Here is an 8,310-nt window from a genome sequence, read left to right on the forward strand (position 1 = left end):
ACTGAGGATGGTGGGTATGAGTCCGCTAGTGACTATGATGAGGAGACTTTGGCTCTTATTACACGTGAAGAACACGGTGGAGACGATTCTGATCATGAGACGCAATACATGGCTCCTGAAGATGCTGACAGGTATGAATGTTTAGTTGCTCAACGTGTTTTGAGTGTGCAGGTTACGCAAGCTGAGCAAAATCAGAGGCATAATTTGTTCCATACAAAGGGAGTTGTGAAGGAACGTTCTGTTCGCGTGATCATAGATGGAGGGAGCTGCAATAACTTGGCTAGCATGGAGATGGTGGAGAAGCTATCTCTCACCACAAGACCACATCCACATCCTTACTACATCCAATGGTTCAACAACAGCGGCAAGGTTAAGGTAACACGTACTGTTCGTGTGCATTTTAGTATCTCTACATATGCTGATTATGTTGATTGTGATGTGGTACCTATGCAAGCATGTTCCTTATTACTTTGTAGACCATGGCAATTTGATAAAAATTCTGTACACCATGGTAGAAACAATCAGTATACTCTTGTTCATAACGATAAAAATATTACTTTGCTTCCTATGACTCCTGATTCCATTTTGAAAGATGATATTAATAGAGCTAATAAAGCAAAACAGGAGACAAATAAGAGTGAAAATCAGATTGTGGCAAAAGAATTTGAGCACCAAATGAAGCCTAATAATAAACCATCTACTGTTGTTTCTGAAATTAAATTGAAAAGTGCATGTTTACTTGCCACCAAATCTGATATTGATGAGCTAGATTTCAGCAAATCTGTTTGCTATGCTTTTGTGTGCAAAGAGGCATTATTTTCATTCAAGGACGTGCCTTCCTCTTTGCCCCCTGCTGTCACTAACATTTTGCAGGAGTTCGCTGACGTCTTTCCACAAGACGTGCCACCGGGATTACCACCTATTCGAGGGATTGAGCATCAAATTGACTTAATTCCCGGTGCTTCGCTACCCAACCGTGCACCATACCGTACCAATCCAGAGGAGACGAAGGAGATTATGCGTCAAGTACAAGAACTGCTTGACAAAGGTTATATACGCGAATCCCTTAGTCCTTGTGCCGTTCCTATCATTTTAGTGCCGAAAAAGGATGGTACGTCGCGTATGTGCGTTGATTGTAGAGGCATAAATAATATTACTATTCGTTATCGTCATCCTATTCCTAGGCTAGATGATATGCTTGATGAATTGAGTGGCTCTACAATATTCTCCAAAGTTGATTTGCGTAGTGGATACCATTAAATTCATATGAAATTGGGAGATGAATGGAAAACAGCATTTAAAACTAAGTTTGGATTATACGAGTGGTTAGTCATGCCTTTTGGGTTAACTAATGCACCTAGTACTTTCATGAGGTTAATGAACGAAGTTTTACGTGCTTTCATTGGACGATTTGTGGTAGTTTACTTTGATGACATATTGATTTATAGCAAATCTTTGGAGGAACATTTGGAACATTTACGTGCTGTTTTTATTGCTCTACGTGATGCACGTTTGTTTGGAAACCTTGGAAAGTGCACCTTTTGCACCGACCGAGTATCTTTTCTTGGCTATGTTGTTACTCCACAGGGAATTGAAGTTGATAAAGCCAAGATTGAAGCTATTGAGAGTTGGACGCAGCCCAAAACGGTCACACAAGTGAGGAGTTTCCTTGGCCTCGCTGGTTTTTATAGGCGTTTTGTGAGAGATTTCAGCACCATTGCTGCACCTCCCAACGAGCTTACAAAGAAGGATGTGCCTTTTGTTTGGGGTATCGCACAGGAAGAAGCCTTCATGGTATTGAAAGATAAGTTGACACATGCTCCTTTACTCCAACTTCCTAATTTCAATAAGACTTTTGAGCTTGAATGTGATGCTAGTGGAATTGGATTAGGAGGTGTGTTATTACAAGATGGAAAACCTGTTGCATACTTTTCTGAAAAATTGAGTGGGCCTAGTCTGAACTATTCTACTTATGATAAAGAATTATATGCTCTTGTTCGGACCTTAGAAACATGGCAACATTATTTGTGGCCCAAGGAATTTGTTATACATTCTGATCATGAATCTTTGAAACACATTAAAAGTCAAGCAAAACTGAACCGTAGACATGCTAAATGAGTTGAATTCATTGAGACTTTCCCTTATGTCATTAAACACAAGAAGGGTAAAGAAAATGTTATTGTTGATGCCTTGTCTCGTCGTTATACTATGCTTTCACAACTTGACTTTAAAATATTTGGTTTGGAGACAATCAAAGATCAATATGTTCATGATGCTGAATTTAAAGATGTATTGCAGAATTGTAAGGAAGGGAGAACTTGGAACAAGTTCGTTCTTAACGATGGATTTGTGTTTCGTGCTAACAAGCTATGCATTCCAGCTAGCTCCGTTCGTCTTTTGTTGTTGCAGGAGGCGCATGGAGGAGGATTAATGGGACACTTTGGTGTCAAGAAGACGGAGGATATACTTGCTACACATTTCTTTTGGCCAAAGATGAGACGGGATGCTGAGCATTTTGTTGCTCGCTGCACTACATGTCAAAGAGCTAAGTCACGACTCAATCCTCATGGTTTATATATGCCTTTGCCTGTACCTAGTGTTTCTTGGGAGGATATATCTATGGACTTTGTTTTAGTTTTACCTCGAACAAAGAAGGGGAGGGATAGCATATTTGTTGTCGTGGATAGGTTCTCGAAAATGGCACACTTTATACCATGTCATAAAAGCGATGATGTTGTTAATGTTGCTGATTTGTTCTTTCGTGAAATTATTCGCTTACATGGTGTGCCAAATACTATTGTTTCAGATCGTGATACTAAATTTCTTAGCCACTTTTGGAGATGTTTATGGGCTAAGTTGGGGACTAAGCTGCTTTTTAGTACTACTTGTCACCCCCAAACTGATGGACAAACTGAAGTAGTCAATAGAACATTGTCTACTATGCTTAGGGCTGTTTTGAAGAATAACAAGAAAATGTGGGAAGAATGCTTGCCTCATATTGAATTTGCTTATAATCGTTCATTGCATTCTACTACTAAGATGTGCCCTTTTGAAATTGTGTATGGTTTCCTACCTCGTGCACCTATTGATTTGTTGCCTCTTCCATCTTCAGAGAAGGTTAATTTTGATGCTAAAGAACGTTCTGAATTGATTTTAAAAATGCATGAGTTAACTAAGGAAAACATTGAGCGTATGAATGCTAAATATAAACTTGCTGGAGATAAGGGTAGAAAACATGTTGTGTTTGCGCCTGGAGATCTTGCTTGGTTACATTTGCGTAAAGATAGATTTCCTAATCTGCGCAAATCAAAGCTAATGTCACGTGCTGATGGTCCCTTTAAGGTGTTAGAGAAAATAAATGATAATGCATATAAAATTGAGCTACCTGTAGATTTTGGGGTTAGTCCCACTTTTAACATTGCAGATTTGAAGCCTTATTTGGGTGAGGAAGATGCGCTTCCGTCGAGGACGACTTCATTTCAAGAAGGGGAGGATGATGAGGACATCAATACCATTGTTACACCCACAGCCCCTACTGTTACATATACTGGACCAATTACTAGAGCTCGCGCACGCCAATTAAATTACCAGGTACTTTCGTTTCTTGGTAATGATTCTAATGTTCATGAGATTATGATGCTGCCTAAATTGGATACATTTGTTTTGCTTACAAATGAAGGGCCTAGCTTGGAGAAGGATGAACATTGGAGCAAGAACACACATAGAGTTGATGGCATGCGCAAGGGGATCAAGAACGGAGTTACAAGTGATGATTTCAGGACTTTAAAGCCGCCATAAGGAGTGCATGAAGCCTTGGACGAAATATACAAGATGCCACTTCATAATATTCGTCCATATGCTATTCTAGGTGCTGCGTCACCTTATTAATGGGCCAGGCCCATGTAATTTCTAAATACTTAAGTATAGGCTATTTTTAGAGTCCGTATGTGTGGGGAAACAAGAGTTAGGGTTGGTTTCGGACCCCACCCTCAAGGGCCACGAAATTCCCCCCTCTTCCTTCATATATACAACCCTTAGGGCGTCGTTTAGACTTTGTGTTTTGTTTAGATTAAAAGTTCACCATAGCTGCAACTTCGCGTACTTCGTTTGTGTCCAACGACCAGACCAAGACGTCACAGAACCCCACCTTGATCAATAAAGCTTTCATCTTATATTCGCAATATTCAGATTGCAATCTCAGTTTCTTGCTTGTTCTTCGTTTGCTCGCAGGAAACAGACCCTCGTGGTCAGGTTGATCGTGCTCCGGCGTGGTCAATAACCCTCGGAAGTTGGTTTAGCGATTGCTAAGGCGCGACGTCTCGCACGTTCGTAGTCGGATCGTCAAGGTCGACTCCCACAAAAAACGATAACCACCATCTCATCGAAAAATCGGGACACCTTAGCCTCTATCAGGTTGATTATTGTGATTAATGGATGAGAGACTTATGGTAAGATTGATTAATTTATATTTGGTCTTTATAGATTGATTAGAGATTAACCGTGATTGATTCTTTTAAATGCCGCATGGAAAGTTATGATCTGCTTAAATAAAATCGGTTTAAATAGATGATGGTAAAATCCGGTTTAAATGTGTTGCTGGGTGTGGGTTTTTTTGGGTGGGTGCGTGGGATGGGGTGGGGTGGGGGAAGGGACGAAAAAAACCCAGCGAAAATAAACCGTGGAGACTATTCACCAACTCAGACATTAGGAGTAGATATGTGAGGGCATTTTCAATTTTGATGGTTGCATGTACTATATCGGTGCTATAGTATCACATATTGACCTTTTTCGAGGTGGCAAGAGGGTGCCCCACATTGATACATTTTTAGGCTGGTTGCTGGCGATTCATTTGAAAAACTGTTTACCCAGTCAAAATTGTGAAGCAAATCCAGCTTAAATAGCTCGATCGAATGGGAGAGCTCCAAAATTAGGGAGCATAGTGAATTAAAAGAATTAAATTAAAGAGTTCCTTGAGAAAAATAATATTATTGACACGGTCAAAATCAGTTGACCAAATTTTGAAATGAAGACCACAGTCGGCTATGAGACCTCAACTAGAAGGGTAGGACGCACTTTGCTGCGTCGTTGGTGTTTTTAGGTTTTCATAATTTTTTTACTCCTTATGTTTCAAAATATAATGTGTATTAGTTTTTTGAAAAGTCAAACATCTTTAAGTTTGACCGAATTTACAGAGAAATATCCAATCAAATAAAACCTCTTTAATGTGTATATCAATATCCGTATTATCAAATTGGCATCATTAGATTAATCATGAAATGAATCTTCGTATTTTATTTATTTAGTATTGTGATTTTTGATATTTTTGGCTGTGAACTTGGTCCATGTTAAATGAATTAGACTTCTCAAAAAACAAGTACACCTTATATTTTGGAATTGAGAGAGTATTTGGTTTGGCTAGTAGAGGAGATGATGGAGTGTGTTTTTCATTATTATTTATAATGTCATCTTTTGGTGGGCCTTTTGCGGTGTAATTCTATGTTATCTGTTAATCAACCAATACTTATGTGGGGAATTTTCTGCATCAGTGTCTGCATGTCTATTTGGTGCTGCAATATCACATGTTGCCGCTTCTCTTTTATGTATAGGTGTAAGATAGTGCATGAGATTGATAGGTTTTTATCGGTCGGTTGCTCCGATTGATTTTAAAAATCGCTGACCTAGTAAAAATCATGTACCAAAGCCAAAATTAAACACCTCAACCGGATGAAAAAAAATCTAAAATCAAGTAGCATTGTGAATTAAAAGAATTGAATGAGAGATCTTCTTAAGAAATTGTTGACCCAGTCAAAATCAGATTACCCAGTTCCAAATTTGAGACCTCAATTCATTGTGAAGTCTTAAAGTTTAGGGAACATAGTGTATTTATAGACAGATATATTTGATATACTCATCTAAAATGTGTTTGATATGATTTGGTATATGTTAAGCTCCTATTGGTTTATAAAAAGAAGGTCGTGAATAAAGTTAAACTTAGAAATCTAGTTAACTTACATTTTGTTATGGAAAATGCAATACGTCCATTCGAGAAACATCCATCCGAGAAATATAATACTAGTAGCATACGCACTAGTGTAAACAAAAACGTCATATATTACTCCTTCCGTCCCATAATATAAGGGCGTTTTTTACACTACACTAGTGTCAAATGCGCTCTTATATTATGAGACGGGGGAGTATATTACAGAGCGAGTATTTAATAATCTGTGCAATGAGGGTCACCACATGTACCTGTCGACTTGAATGCACCTAATAGACGATCGCTAAGCAGATAAACTAGTACTTCCTCCGTCCGCGAATAAATGTACTTTTAGTTTTTGTCTTAAGTCAAAGTTTTAAAATTTTGACCAACTCTATATAAAAGAGTCATAACATATATGACATCAAATTGGTATATTATGAAAGTACATTTCAAAATAGATCTTGTGATATTAATTTAGTGTCATAAATGCTAGTACTTTTTCTTATAAAGTTAGTCAAAGTTTTAAAACTTTGACCTAGGACAAAAGGTAGAAGTACACTTATTCGTGGATGCAGGGAGTAAGACTTTAGCTAAATGGGAACAAGCTGACGAAACTTCTGCTAAATGAGGTAATGTGATATGTCCTCCTTCCCAAAGTATAAGGCGTGGTTGACTTTTTTCAGTCTTCATCCTTCTGCTTTGACTATAATTTTTACTCATTTGTATGTTTACAAATTGTTATAAAGACATATGAAATAAAATTGCTTTGCAAGACAAATATGATAGATACCATTTATAAATGTTTAATCCATATATTTTGATATATATATTAATAGTCAAAGTCGCTCATCAAAGACAATGCAAAGTCAAACGCGTTTTACATTTTGGGAAGGAGGGAGTAACTGTTAAATTCAAAGCAGGGGGCAAAAAGTAGACTTTACAATGAAAAAATATAGGGAAAAAAAGGTATCACAAACTAATGAGAACATTTATCAGATGGGTATGTCTAAGACTCATCTAGATGTGACATAACTATGTCACATCTAAGTGTGACATCAGCACACATCATCAAACAAATAACCCCCCGCCATGTCCTCTTGATCGTTTGTTTTTTTGATGTTGTTGTTGCGTGCATCTCCAGCCCAAGAAAAAGAACTCACGCGCCCACTGCCACACCCCCTGTCTTTACTTGGCCTGCTATGAGTACTGAACAAGTTTTTTTAAACAAGCCTAGTAAACAGGTTATTTCTGACGGGCCTGAAAATAGGCTAGTGGACAAAAACAAAAACGCTAAGTGGGACTAAAAGAGAAGGCTACAAAAACAAAAACAAAAACGCTAAGTGGGACTAAAAGAGAAGGCTACTAAAACAAAAACAAAAACAAAAACGCTGAGTGGGAATTATGGGCTTATGTAAAATTGATACATGATCTGTATAGACTTACAAACCCTGTAAGGAAACAAATAAGTATTCTCTCTATGAAAATTATGTCCAGAACTAAAAGATCATTTTATATGTGAACTCTAAAATCGACTTTTAAGGCAAAAAAGCATAGACTTCTTTACATACAGTTCAGTACTGTCTATGAGAGTAGGTGCTGGATTCAAAAAATGTAAGATTAAGTATTCAAAAAGGGTCCCAAAAAACTTTACAAAACTTACATATCCTACCCAATTTACATGAAGTACTATATACTGAAATTCATGTTTCTATTTTTTTGACAAATACATGGCCTATATATAACAGTCAAAAGTATTCTTAGATTTTCCAGGGAGAGCTGTTGCGGAAAAAGAGAAGGAAAACATGTATAATTCAGTGTTCGAATGCACAAAAATTTCATTCATTTTCACTTCGACAACCTAATCCTGCCTAAAAAGCAATGAAAAAAAATCATACATATGTTTTTCCTTGGTTCTAGACTAACAAAGCAACCGGTCTAGTGTTTGTGCAACCCAATTACATTTCACAGCATGGAATAAACAAATGACATAACATCGTCAGTAAAAACAGGACTCTCAACACACACACACACTCCTAGTTGCAAGTCGATGCTCAGCTTGCAATTGGAGACTCTCGACAAACACACACACACTCCTAGTTGCAAGTCGATGCTGGGCTTGCAATTGGGGACTCTTGACAAACACACACAATCCCTAGTTGTGAGTCAATGGTTGACATGCAACTGGGGACCCTCGACAAACACACACACACCCTAGTTGTGAGTCAATGGTTGACATGCAACTGGGGACCCTCGACAAACACACACACCCCCTAGTTGCGAGTCGATGGTCGGCTTGCAACTAGGCGCCATCGACAAACACATCCCCCTAG

This window comes from Triticum dicoccoides, chromosome 2A (assembly GCF_002162155.2).
Source record: "Triticum dicoccoides isolate Atlit2015 ecotype Zavitan chromosome 2A, WEW_v2.0, whole genome shotgun sequence".
Lineage (NCBI taxonomy): Eukaryota > Viridiplantae > Streptophyta > Magnoliopsida > Poales > Poaceae > Triticum > Triticum dicoccoides.